The sequence below is a fragment of the Mustela nivalis genome (genome assembly GCF_964662115.1).
Source record: "Mustela nivalis genome assembly, chromosome: 11".
Lineage (NCBI taxonomy): Eukaryota > Metazoa > Chordata > Mammalia > Carnivora > Mustelidae > Mustela > Mustela nivalis.
Window position 1 is genome coordinate 43,282,803 of NC_139030.1, and position 14,266 is coordinate 43,297,068.

General features: G+C 41.6%; 1 long non-coding RNA gene across 2 annotated transcripts in view; it reads right to left on the reverse strand.

Annotated features, from left to right (window-relative positions):
• Positions 1–1,084: 1,084 nt before the first annotated feature.
• LOC309844466 overlaps positions 1,085–14,266 on the reverse strand; it is a 71,775-nt gene continuing 58,593 nt past the window's right edge. Inside the window, exon 3 of one of the 2 annotated variants that reach the window (XR_014300715.1) lies at positions 1,085–1,175. This is a non-coding gene — a long non-coding RNA (uncharacterized lncRNA). The remainder of the gene's footprint in view (positions 1,176–14,266) is intronic. The other variant, XR_014300716.1, reaches the window with a different exon arrangement.

Consider the following 14,266-nt stretch of genomic DNA (forward strand, 5'->3'; position numbering starts at 1 on the left):
TATCAATAATACTTGGGCTTATTCCCAAACAAGTTTTTGTCAGTTGCATTTGTTTTCATAATTCATAATTTTATTAAATACTATGTAAACCCATGCAATGTGAATGTAAAGGAAATAAAGCTTTTCCTTGAAAAATAGATTGAATTATTTGGAAAGAATAGACAAGTTATTGCCTTCAAATGAGATGGGAATGAGATTATTGTATTAAAAAACCATAAAAATCTAGACAGATGATTATTATTATTAATTCTTATTATCATTATGACAGCATATAGTACAACAAAGTTGAGTCGACCTTCAAGCATCAGACCTTGGCCTTACACCAAAAAAGTGGGAAATCACTGTATGTTGGTATGTTTGAAGTGAAAATAAAATGTTACATGGGTTTATATGTATTACTTAAGATGCTTATTTAAAATGACTTATTCATTAACCTACAATCAAGTAGGATAAGAACCCATCTACTATGTATTTCTAGTCCTTGAACAGAAAGGGGATTTTTACTACTTGAGCATGGGTCAATCACTGGACTCTTCTCTCCCTAGGTCAAACTAATTAGAAAATTTGGCAAGGAACAAAGAAAATTGTTGAACGGGGTTGAAACTTCGTAGAGCCAATCAATATGAGAGGGGACAGGGGTGAGAGTTTATATTTTAAATGACTTAATTACGATTTCTACTTGGAAAATTAGGTGGAAAGAAATTTCTTCTCATCTTACATATATGTAAGCTCACTTATGACTCACTGGCACAATTCTGCCAATCTCCACGGTAACATAAAATAAGATTCCAGGCCAGGCTAGCAGGGAACGGACTGCCGTGAAGCCATTTTTAACTGTGTACACAAGGTCAGATTTTACTTTGCTGCCCTGGAGAAATACGAGGAGCTGGAGCAAACAGAAGGAGAGGCCATGCTGCTCCCCACCAGCTGCTGCCTCGTGACCCGGAAGCCCTGAGCCTCGGCACCAGCCATGAGGCCTGTGTCTCTAATTGGCACTGCAGCCCGTTAAGACTCTTCCCTTTGTGTGCCCTAGACTGCCAGAGCTAGAGAGAGAGCGAGCGAATATGTGTGTGGTGTGTGATCACCTGCTTCCCTTCTCTTGTTGCCATGGGTTACGGAGCCCAGAGCTGGAGAGTGGGGCCAAGCACTTGGGGTGGAAATAACCACGTCAGCCTCTGGAAAAAAAAAAAAAAAAAGAAAGAAAGAAATTAGAAATAAGGGGCAGGGAAACAATGGGCAAAGGAACAAAAATCAACATCCCAGGGCAGCCTGACTCTGAGCAAGGAAGCCAGGCTGCCAAAATGAGAGCAGCCCTTCATAAATCTAGCTCCCACCACCAATGCTGGTCTGAACACCGAGGAAGAGAATAGAACAAATGCACATGTCTACAGCAAGCCTATGCCTACACCCCCTTGGGCCTGATGTACAGGTCTAGGATCCACCTCAGAGAAAAACAAAGTCTGTTAAGAGTTAAGTCAACAGCAGTCAGGGAGCCCACCCGATGCATAGCATTATGGAGTACCAGGCACTGAGTGGAGAGACACACCGACAGGAAGGAGGTTGTGACCTTGGGGAGGCCACTATTTAATTAGGCATCTTAAGTCTGTAAGTCAGGCTTCTTGTGAACCTTGCACCCAAATACTCATTACTCTTCTTATTTGATGGCCCATCAGGGAAAAGAATGTGTTCCCACCTCTTTCCTATGGCTTCTGAATATTTTATATGAAATGGCATAGCTTTTAGAAGTAGAGGGGATTTTTCAACAAAGTCCAATCCCCGGATTTTACAGCTGGAAAAAACGGGCTCAGAGAGATTAGATATCTTGATCAAGATAACCAGTCTGCTTGGGGCTTGTTTGTTTGGTCTGGGTTTTATTTGTTTGTTGGCTTGCTTGCTTTCTACAGAGGAATCGAAGGGGAAAAAAGAGTCTTAAACGAGGTAGCTATTGTTTACTTCTATCAGCCTTAGATTGGACAGCCAGGAGGTGAGAATCCCACGTCTCTTCAGACTGAACTATCCAAAAAAGAGATAAAACTAAGAGCCTTGCTTTTCTGATAGGGCCAGCCACTGCCTTTGGATGTGAGGATGAAGGTGGCTTCCCACCAATATTGCTCAGTCCAAGTCTCACGGATGTCAGGACATTTGGATGGTCATTAGGAGGGACATGCTAGTGAAGGCGTAACCTACAAGCCTTTCGAATTCAGACCATGACAACACTGTGAGCTTCCAGGAGCAATTTCTTCCTTCTCTGACACCTGTCAGAGGAAACGAGTCCTCAGTTATTACAGTGCCTGTCGATTTTTGCCATCCTCTCCTTCCTCAAGGTTTTGGTGAGCCTTGTTTCTCCCGGTTATCATCGGCTATTGGCAGGAAATGGATTCCATGAGAGGTTGTGGCAAATCTGTGGGCCTGAGGGAGCTAGCTGACTAATTGACTAGCCAGCTGCCCCTCTCTTTCCTGCTCCATCTCCAACTTGCTAAACACAGTGAGGTGGCCATTCTCTTTTTGGTTTCCAATGTGTCTTGCTACCTCAAGAATTTAGGCTCTCATATTAAAACATGTGGGAAGTTGTGCCAATTGTAGGCTTCTGGCAGACAATGTAAAAATGTAATATCTACTTGATGCCAGTAAGGTAGAGATAACTATGGCTGCTTGACTCCATGACCCTCCTTGAGAAGGCTAATGTTAGAGAGGGTTGAGCATGACCCTTCACAGAAGTGTGTCAAGGTTGACCAGCTCTTCTGTCTCCCCTGAGCTCCCTGGGTAGGGTGGGCAGAACACAAGGAGGAAAGTCTGTCACAGCCTCTGTGAATGTTTATCAGGAAGCACTCGAGGAGCTCTGGTGCTGGGAATGCATAAGGAGCTGTAGGCTACACCTTGGAATGCAGACTGTCCCAGGAAACCACAGGAGACAGGTGTGTCCAGGTTCACAACCCACCCAAAATACCACAGCTATTCCAAAGGGATAGAAGGGAGTTAAACTTCTCTCTGTTACACAAATTAATCCAGATCCTAAATCCTGCTTATTATTAATGCTAGATATCCTTGAGATGGATTCGTCAGCAAGTCCTTTGATCTCGCTGGCCCTCTGGGGGCTGCAGATTTCGCTCAGTAATCAGAGTCCATAGATCTTTTTTCTTCAGGGGTTTATATGCCATGAGTTTTTAAAAATCTTTATACCATGTGTTTCTTTATTTCACTTCATTCTCTACCCAATCACAGCCCCTGCTGAAGGGATAGGTCTAGAGGAGCCTGTGTTAAACAGGGTACCCCTACTCTCTCTGGCCCCAGTTGATGAGACCCAGGGTAAACCCCTGACCCAAAGGCAGGCTGTCCACAGGCTGGCCAGCAACCTGTGATGTGGTCTCGCCTATATCACTATGAACTGGACCAGTTAAATTTGCTCTCTTGAGAATATAAACTATGAAAATGCCGAGAGAATGAGTTAGTTAGTAATAAGAGCTGAAGTTTAAAAAGAATGGAGAGGGAACATGTGTAAGCTGGTTAGAGGGAAGAGGAAGTTATGAGAAAGCAAGAGCAGCCAGTCCGCAGAGAGGATAAAATGCAACAGGTGACAAAAAGAAGCAGATAAACTGATAGAAGGTATCCCTGTGGTTCCTGAGAGCAACAGAGAGCATAGATACTTTCTAGAACTGTCTCCAGCCCTGGGCATTTTCTATTTCAAATGCTGTCGCACAAGCATCCTTGCAATAAATCACCTCCGTAACTCTGTTCATTGCAACGAAAGAGAATTACCCAAATACTCGCCTAGTATTTAGCCCAGTGTCACTTGCTTGACTCTGCCCATCTTGCTGCTTGTCTCCAAGGTGGTCCAGAGACTCTTGTCTGTCCTAGATCCCTCGGGGGGAAAGGAATTCTGTCATCCTTGATGACTTTACAGAAGCTGCCCTAGGCCATACTCCGTAGGTACATCAAAATCTGAAAGAATGTAAAGCTTCATTCCAGAGATTCTGCTCTATGGCAAAATTTTAAACCCATGACGTGTTTCTGTGGGTTGAAAATGTCTTTGAACATGTGCTCCCATATCCAGAGCTATGATTAATTACTGGTTGTTGCTGCTGGTTATGCCTGCAGCTCTCAGCAAGAAAAGAAGTAAAAAGTATTTGAGCTTTTACATTTTCTATCTGACAAAGAGCCTCTTAAAAAAAGAAGAAGAAAGAAAAGAAAAGAAAAGAAAAAACAAAGCTGGATGTAATTTATAACAAGGCTCCCATATTTTCTGGGAAGCCTGGGCCCAGCCAGCATCTGTCCTGAGAATAGCTATGATTCAGGCAGGTGAGGTGTGCTGCTTCTTCCCCACACACGAACTTACCCCATCATGCTCTGTGCACATTTCTGAATTAGTTCCAGCTAGTTAGTGTCACTGCAGGACAATTTAGACTGCCATTGTTTGAGTGTTCAACATACTCTTCGATGATGGATTCCCAGAAAAGGCGAAATCCATTACTTACACACAGTAGGAAAATAAACCTTCTCCCCAGCCCACAACATGAAGATTGGAAAGCTTTTCATTTGAGACAGATGGAAATTTTGCATTCAAGGGGCTTTGTCAACTCTTTTAATCAATGTCTTTCAGAAAAACAAATTTAGCAATTCGGCTCCTTTATTCGGTAGGGGTGAGGTGTAACTAAGGGTATTAGCTATCAGTGAAGGGTTCATGGTCTATTAGCTGGCACTAGCTTGTAATAAAGTGCTGCTAACTGACAGCTATGCCTGGAGGTGGTGTCACAATAAAACGATAATGACAAAAACCTTCCAGAATTGAAAAGTACAGGTAGGGAAGCTCAGTTCAAATAACATTTCGCTCCAGCTGGAAGAGAAACACCATTCCCATGGATCGAAGATGTTCCCGTGGTAGAGTCACAATAGTCTTCACGTCAATATGGCAGGTTATTGATGTTCTCTGAGCTCCTTTCAAGAGATGCCCAAACGTTCTCAGTACTGGGGCCGCATAGGGAGAGGACGTGGATGGTGCCCAGTGAACTGCAGGTCAGGAGGTGAGGAGACCTGTGCTTAACAACAAGGGCTCTGCAGGACATCCCTTCAGTGGCCAGGGAGACTTTGGGTGGTGGCCCATGTAACTGGATTGGGACAAAGAACTGTAGGAGACTATTTCCCAGAGCGTGTTCCTAGGAATGGAGTAGGTATAAGTGATGAAAAGGAGTCCAGGATCAGACTAGTTGGGAAAATTATGGGTTAAGCAAAGCTACACAGGTTGTAGGATTTCTTGAGTCTTTTAATAGGCTAATTAATCTGTAAGAAAAAGTATTGTTTGTGGGCTTCCCAGTTTCTTTTTAGCAGGAGGACCATGGGAGCCTTTTTATGGAGCAGCTATCTTGTGGACTAGCATGCTGGGAAAATTCTTTTCCAGTACTCACTTTCTGCCCCACTCCTGACTCTTCAAACGAACCTGTCATGTTGTCTCTGCTAACAAACTTAGTTCTGGGCTTATCCTCAGGCTCTTCCCTGCCCCTGTTCCATCCTGTCTTTAGCCTTCCCTTAGACACTGAAGGTCCTGTCAATTGTCCCAGGGACAGCTTTGACTCCATCTCACCCTGACTGGGTCCTCCTGGATTACACTCCTGGGTGAACTCTTCATGCTTGGAACAATCATCTCTCCTGGTGCTTCCTCACACCAGGTCTCAGAGCCATGGTTCCCTGTGGGAGGCCATGTTCAGTCACCTTAGTCCCTTCAGCAGGCGAATCTGAGCTGATTATCCAGTGGCCACACTAAAGAGCCACCTCACTTCAGAGCTCCTCATGGGGACATGTCCTGTGCAACCTCCATCCTTTATGGGGCTCTGAGGTGTCATGAGGGGCTTGCAGACTCCAGGAGGCCTTCAGGGGAAGAAGTAGAGCTAAAGGTGTTCCCTCACCCCCTGTATATTCCCTTCCAAAATCTGTCACTTTCTGTCTCAATTATAGTCCCTTCCTGCCTTGCATAAACAGCTGGCTTGGGGCAAATCCATGAGGAGGTGATGCTGTTCTCCCAATCCCCACTCCTTCTTAAACTCCATCCCCCAGGTATCCCCTTTGGAGCCTCTTTCCTCTCACCCTCATCTAACCTTTTCCCCCTGTACAACCTGCTCTCATTTGATATCAGCCATTTACACGTAAGTATAATTTTAAGTCAGTTTTTACCTCTCTAGGGACATTTAAAAAATATTAGGTAATTAGGAATGGAATGAGTGGCCGCAGGAAGTAGGTTGGGGAGCTCCATTCCCTGCATGCTAAAAACCACGAGATTGCCTTTGCAGAATGCTAGTCCTGGCAATGACATTACGTAGGAGAGCAAATTCAGGGGGACTAAATGATTCTGTGCCACTGGCTAGGTTTCCAGGTGGTAAAGGTGGATACACAAATCTCATATTTCGAAAAAGTTAAACCTAGAGCCAACCATTTAGTACTGTCATTACAGCTCTTGCCAGCTGAACTTTCATGCAATTTTTTATATTTTTATGTCTTGTACTGCACAATGGCATTATTATTTGACTGTGCCATATGGGAAAGAAGACAAGAAAGTGACTCAGTGTTCTAATAATACGTTTTCTTTCTTAACATCAGTGGATACAGAGATGTTCTATTTCCCAGCATGTTGTGGCTCTATAGATACTCCAGTATTTGAAGATGTAAAATGACAAAATAGAACCAGTAAGGAGGAATTGAGAAGACCGAACCCAGTTTTCCTTCCATTCCTGTCAGAAGTGACTCTGTGCCAAGCCATTTAGGAGAAACCAGCTTTGTCTTTGGTGCTATTGAGAGCTGGGGCTGGAGTTGGCGAAAGGAGCATCTCAGAAGACCAACAAGGGGAACTGAGAGCTTACCTTGAGCAATGTACTTTGTCAACACCTGGAATGCCTTCATCACCCAGCTCAGTGCCCATATTTATTGAACTAAATCTGTATCAAATTTAAAACTGAGCTGGAGCAAACCTCATTTGGTGTGTTAGGGGGCAAGACACCAGATGAACTATCATTTTTCTTTATTTAATTCTACTCTTGCTGTTCTTTGAAATGAATGAAGTTGCAAAAAAGGGGGGGTAAATAATCTTTACCTCATAAGATTATTATAAAAACTAAATGACATAATTCATATAAAGCAATTAACACAACACAGGCCATAGCATTTGATAAATGCTTGTGATGATGATAATGATGATATATACACATGCCTTCTCCCAGTCATCGACAAGAAGTCTGGGCTCAATCATTTATTTTAATATTATGAAGGTGTAACATGAGATATCTTTGTAGTGATAGAGCAGTTCTGTATCTTGTTTGTGGTGGTGTTTCACACATCTGTACATGTGACAAAGTTGCATAGAATTATATACATATACAACTGCCAGTGAATGAAATCTGAATAAATTACATGGATTGCACCAATGTCATTTTCCTGGTTTCGACAAGGTACCATAGCTATGTAAGATGTTACCATGGGGACAATGGGTGAAGGTATGGAGAACCCCTCTGTACTATTTTTTGCAACTGCCTGTGCATCTATTACTATAAAATAAAATAAAATAATTTTAAATAACCAGAAATTATTTAAAATTATTTAAAAACAAAAAGGTTGTAAGAAAGGATTCATGATTTTCCCATATTTGTATAACCTCTAAACGATTTCATTAAAAATATAGATGTTCTTAGGTTTCCTCATTTACTAAAAAAAACTTAAGAGAAAAATTCTCATCTCTTCCTGGAGATTATTATTGTTTAAACGGGAACCATTTCTGCCAGTAAATGTGGTTCCATGAGTTTGAGACAGATTTATACAAATAGCTGATTTATAATATCACTCACTTAAAAATATTTTATCTTTACCTATATAGTATAGGTGTTAGAATTTAAAATGTTGCTGAGCAGCTGCCAACTATTAAAGTTATAATAAAATCAAATGGCCATTACCTAAGGGGGAGAAACATGCAAGCACAAGTCTAAAGAAACTTTATAAAGAGAACAGATAAAAAGGTCCAATATGTTCTTAACAGAAATTGTGCAATTTCCCACCCCCAAATAACATATTATGCTTTATAAGAAATCTATCTGTCTGTGAATTCACAGAAAGGCTTCCCAAGGAAGTACTATTTTCTGTAGCAGCTTTTAGCCGCTCAACTCAGAATGAAGAGACTTATATTTGACCACTAGGTGTCACTGTTGGTGGTGGCGTGGGCTATAAGGAGGGGGAGGGGAAATTGAAAGCAATCTCTTACGGGATTTTTTGGATTGTGAGGGATTTGTTGTTGTTGTTGTTGTTGTTGTTGTTTAACATAAAATTCCCATATTATTGCCATTTTGCCTCTCTGTGTTAAGAAGGATGACGTGGAAAGGAAATAGAGAAGTATGAAGATAGAGTTCTTGGAGAATTTCTATACTCATGGGCCATCACATCACTTGGAGGTAGGAAGTGTGTGGCTTAACCATGGAGCTATAATACCCAACAAAAACTGACTATTAAACACAAGCCCATTTTAATAGTTCCCTAGCCACATGGCAGGAAAGCAGAAAAACATCAATTACTTCATGTTCAGAGAAGGAAACAGTCCTCAGCCATGTCTGCCTGGTGCTTAAGAACTTAGATGAATAATTTATACCAGAGAGCAGAGTGAGGGTCAGCATGTGTGAAGGGGATTTGAGGAAGGAGCTATTGAAGCACGTCAGAAACACCATCCGTGAGGCCACAAACAAAGCCTGTTGGAAGAGTCTCAGGAAGTTGAATGGGATTTTTTTTCCCATCAGCTATCAGTGAAGTATAATTTAATTCTGGACTTGGCTATAAGAAATGGGAACTTTTTCAAAGCCCATGGAAAATCAAACAATGAAAAAGAGATTTTCCTGGTGTTGTACTTGGCACAGGACTCCAGCGACAGCAAGATGGGTGGTGCCTGTCTGGTCTCTGGAGGGGGTCGTCCTTTTCTTCAGAACAGCCTGGGCCTGCTGCCAAGCCTCAAGGTCAGGGGCCTGTTCCTGGGGACCCAGTGGCATACCCAAGATCTGTGGGCCTGCTGGGCTCATTGGCAGAAACCCGCAAAGGAAGTTGCTATGTGCCAGTGCTATTTCAGGCAAGCGTCTCTAGCTGGAGCTGTTATTCTTTTACTTTCCTAAGGGGGGAAAAAAAGTTAAAGAAAACCAAGGAGTTGGGATGGAAGGGAAGTTGGAGGATAGAGCTCAAATGAAGGGTAGAAATCACTAATGAGCATCCAGAGGAGAATTTTTTTAAATGGAAGGAGAAGTTGACCAGATGCTGCCCAACTTTTCATACTTGAAAATATTTCCTTGTTCATTTATGTTAGAAGCTAATGCACGAAGTGATCATTTCTGTCCTCTACTTTAGACATTTCTCAGGGCGATATTAATGCTTTATTAACCACATTCACTGATGGCAAGTAAGTGAGATAATCACTGAATAAATGAAAAAAGAGGAAAATAAGCAGCTAACATTGACTGCTAACTATATGCTAGGCATCATTCTCAGTGCCTTCTAGGTATGAGCTAATTTAATTATCAAACAACCCTATGAAGTAAGCACTGTCATTATTCCCATGATAGATGAAGAAACCGAAGCAGAGAGTCAAATAGTTTGCCCACAGTCACAGAGCCTGTAAGTGGTAGTCTGCCTCCACGGTCACTCATCGAAGCAGTCACAAAATCAGGACCAAAGCTGGAGTTCTGACCCTCGTCACCCAGTTTCTCCTTTTTGGACCACCTTTTGCCATCTTGTGATTTGTGAAATGTCTTTCCCAAAGTCAAGATGCTAACCAGAGACCCACAGAATGTTTGCCCAGAGGGATTTCTTCAGCCAGAGCTATGTTCTGACAAAACGCTACAACAAAAGATGAAAGGCATGCTGTGGTGGGAGGTAATGGCCATTGATTGTCATGTCTCTTAAGGCTGATGGCTCCAAAGACTACCTCAGGTAACCCCTTATGACTTCTCTCTGGACCCACTTACAGTCGCATTTCTACATAATGCCTTGTCAGAGTCACTAGCTTCTATGAGAATATATATCAACTACCCATTGTGATCTACATGAAAGTGACTTCCAGAAACTGTAAGTAACAGTACTTTCTATGAAAATATATCTTTTCCAAGAGATTTTAAATGCCTACCCTCTACCACACCACGTATATATACTACATTTTTGCCAAAATAAGTTTAAACCAGTTGCATAATTGTACACAAAGTAGCTAAAGCTTCACATAATGCCTTGTGGGCACTGACTTAGGGGGTGGAGGGAGAAACAAAGAAAACATATGTGCTCTCTAATAACCCTGGGAGCTGTATTGATTCTAATGGATAGTTTCTAGTCCAGCAGTAGTATTACAGTTTGTCATTAATGGATGTGGGAAGACCAGTTTCCTCAGTTGGAATGAAGCCACTATTAGTAGATAGCCCCCTCCTCCTTCAAAAAAAAAAAAAAGAAGAAGAAGAAGAGAGAAGAAGCAATCCCAGGAAATAAATAAGCATTAGCTCTAGAAAGTAAAAACAAACAGAGCACAAAATGTTTTGTGGAGGTTCTCATGGTATTACTTTAAGGACAAATACTAACTATGAACTTTTAATGAGCCAGGGTTATTTCTTGGTTTGTCTAGGAAGTCAATTATGCAACAGAATTAAGGGGAATATAGTATTTAACTGTCTTCAATTCAAGTGACAAAAGAAATCTAACTTTCAAAATCCCTCCTCAAATCTGATCTTTTCAAAAATGTTTTCTCTTTTACTTTGCCATGTACATATCTAGATACCAATTCTGCATTATAGGAAACTATCAAAGTAAAGGGAAGAAAAAAAGAAGTAAACATAAAATGTTTATTAAGATGATTGCACTTGAATGCAAAGTTCAAAAAAAAAATTCTTTCACATTCATGAAACCTAACTGCAATAAGCAATCAATTGTCAATTTATCAGAAGTAATTTTTCACTAATGACTATATTTTATAATCATATTTTCAACAAACACTTTTGTGGTCTGCTATGGACTGGATAGTATCTCCTCAAAATTCATACATTAAAGACCTTACCCCCAGTGTGACTGTATCTGAAGACAGGGCATTTAGGAGGTAATTAAAGTTAAATAAGGTCATAAGAGGGTCCTAATATGGTAATATTGGTAGGTCTTATAAGAGTTAATAAGGCCTTATAAGAGATAGCTCCTTCTTTCACTCTCCATGAATCTGTGTTGAGAAAAGGTCATGTGAGGACACAGCAAGAAGGTGACCTTTTGCAAGCTAAGAAGTTGTTTCATCAGCTGCCAGACCATGATCTGAGACTCCTAGTCTTGAGACCTGTGAAAGAGAAATTTCTGTTAAGCCGCCCAGTCTATGGTAAATTATTATGGGAGCTTGAGCTAATACGGACTCCTCCTCTGTGTCAAAGATATTACTATTTGCTGGTCTACAATGGTGTTCAGTTCAGATATGGTTTTGCCCTCTTGAAGCTTATGGTCTTGTTGGTGTGAGAGACCTTAAGCAATTAATCATAAAAATAAGAGTATAGCTATTAGTTATAACAGTGAAATACAAAATTTGAAAGGTAATTCAAAAGACTGAGAGAAATTCAATTTAGCTTGGGAAGTTGAGGAAATGACATTTAATCTAAGTCTTAGAAATGAGGAAAAAGTTAACCAGATGATGAAAAGAATAGAAGATTCTGGACAGAGGAAACAGTATTATATGCAAAGGCCCTGAGGCAGGAAAGAGGATGTTGATTTTAAAATAACTAAAAGAAGTGAGTGGAGTTACAGTACAGTGAGCAAAGAAAGGACATGATATAATTCATGTTTGTAAAATATCACTGGGACTTCTGTGCAGAGAATGAATGGCAGAGGGAAGTTGCGAGCTGATACAAAGGACTAGATAGAAAATGGGACCCGAAAACAGTGACTTCAACTAGCGTGGTGCCTGTGAAAGTAAGAAGAAGTAAAAGAAGAGTCCAAGAATCCTCTGCAGTGGAAATAAAAGGACTCAATGTTTTAATGAGGGTGGAAGGAGGTGGTTTTCACACTGGTTTTCAGTGTGAGTAACTAGTGTCCATATGCGGCATTTACAAAATGGGAATAGGTGGAAGAGGAGCAGATTTGGGAGGTGAGAGGCACTGTTTGGAACTGCTGTTGCACTTGCTTCTATGAGGTTGATCTTAAGAGTGACCGTGACACTATTCTCTGTGGTGAGACTTTGGGTGTATCATACACACCAAATTCAGTAAGTGATAAGGATAAGTGACAACACCAGCAAGACCAGTACAGTTGCAGTAAGACTTTTTGGATGTAGGGTACTACGGGCTTGGATTAGGCTCCTGTTGCAAATCTACTTCAAGGGGCAATATCCATTGCTGGGCAGCTATCAGGGGAAAACCAGGAAAAGACAGCACACGAACTTGTCCAAACCTCACCCCAACACTGAAGAGCAGGGTCACAGGTCACAGATGAGCTGAGGGAATCCTTTAGGCTGAGCCAATACATGGCTCAAGATACCTGGGGGACATAGCAGTTTTCCCTGGATCCCTGGGCAGAAAGGGCTTCTGGAGGGAACTAGGTCTCACTTGTTTCTCCCACCATAGACTTGGTGCCACCATCCCACCACCACTGTGGTCCTTTAGACATAGGACTAGGAACTCTTGCCAAAAGCCTTGAGGATGTATTACCCTTCCTTGTTCTTCCAAATAGTCTAATATTAAACAGTAACATGCAAATATGAGAAACATATTGACTATTATACTTATCTTAACAGGTATGGACCTATAGCTATCATAACAGAGACTGTTGGTTTCTTTCTAACTTCCATTCTTTCCTCCCTCCATAGCAATGGGACTGCAATTCTTAATGAGAAGACAATGGAAGATAAGACTAGCATTGTGGCGATGGAGATGAAAAAATGTGGTGGGCAAGAGAGTTGCCCCAGAGGTAAAACCAGCCAGAGTTGGTGGTCAATGAATATGGGGACTGGGGGAGATATTCTAGTAGACCAAGACAATGACCAGGTGCCCTATTTGCAAAAGAGAGCAAATAATGATTCTGTTTCCAGACACAGAGGGAGAAGACCAGGTTTTGGGGGGGAGGGGTCATGAGCTCCACTTTGGATATGTTCATACCCATGAAGAGATCTGAAAGGGGCAGCTGGTACACAAGCCTGGAGGTGAAATGAGGGATATGGATTGGAAATACAAATTTGCAAACACCAATATTTCCTGATTAGATAGGGAAAGATGAGCTGGCAAAGGAGACTGAATATAAAAGGTAAAAGGTGGAAGAGAAAACTAGGAGAGCAGTTTGTCATGAAAGCCACAGGAGGAGAATATTTCAAGTGGGCGGATCTGACGATGGCATAAAGTGCTTCTGAGAGTTTAAGTTCAATGAAGACTAAAACATATCTCTTGAATTTAGCTACATGGAAGCCACTGGTGACTCTGGGGAAGTTTTTTCCAGTGATGAGGGAAGCCAAATTAAACCAAGTTGGACAGCGACCAGCATGTGCAAAACAGAGCAGAAATAAAGGCAATGCCTCATTTCCCTTGCCAACTACTCCTCCCCAGTCACCAGTACTCACTAGCAGTGGTCAAAAGCTCCTCTCAGTAGTCTTCTACATATAAAGATCACTGTCACCATCAAGTAACTCTACTCAGGGCACTATTGAAAAAATGTAGTTTTCTCATTGTTTTTTTAAGATGATCTTCACCTATGATGGAACAAGTTTGAATGATATTCATGGGGACAAAGAGAGATGTGCAGACTGACCTGTTCACTCTCTTTCAATCCCATTTGTAAGAAGGTTGAACACAGGTTTGGAGTACAGCCATTGGTCAGGGAAGTGACTAAAGTTTCCATTTGGGGTCAATGTCTGGTCCTCTTTGTTCTGCTCCTATCTTTGTTCTGCTCCTATCATCATCCAAATGACCTGCTGAAATCTCCTGTTGTGCGCAGCTAGCGAATAGAGAATCAGATGACAGGATCCTTCCTCTGTGCGCTATTCATACAGAAGGAGGGGAAAAGCAAATGTACATATTAAAGACAAATCAAGGCAGTGTTCTTTCACCCAAGGCCAATAATACAAATCTATTCCTAATAAAGTTTGAAGTTCAGACTTGGGGGGAAAGGAGCAGTAAAAGACAAGGATGTTAACTGAATGAATGGAATGTATCTACCAAAAAGAGGGTTCTCAAGAAATGGTTTTAAAGTGAGAGTTCTGCCGTTTGGTACAGATTAAGAAAGATATTTATAGCCCAGGAGAGTAGAATACTTGGAAATGGCT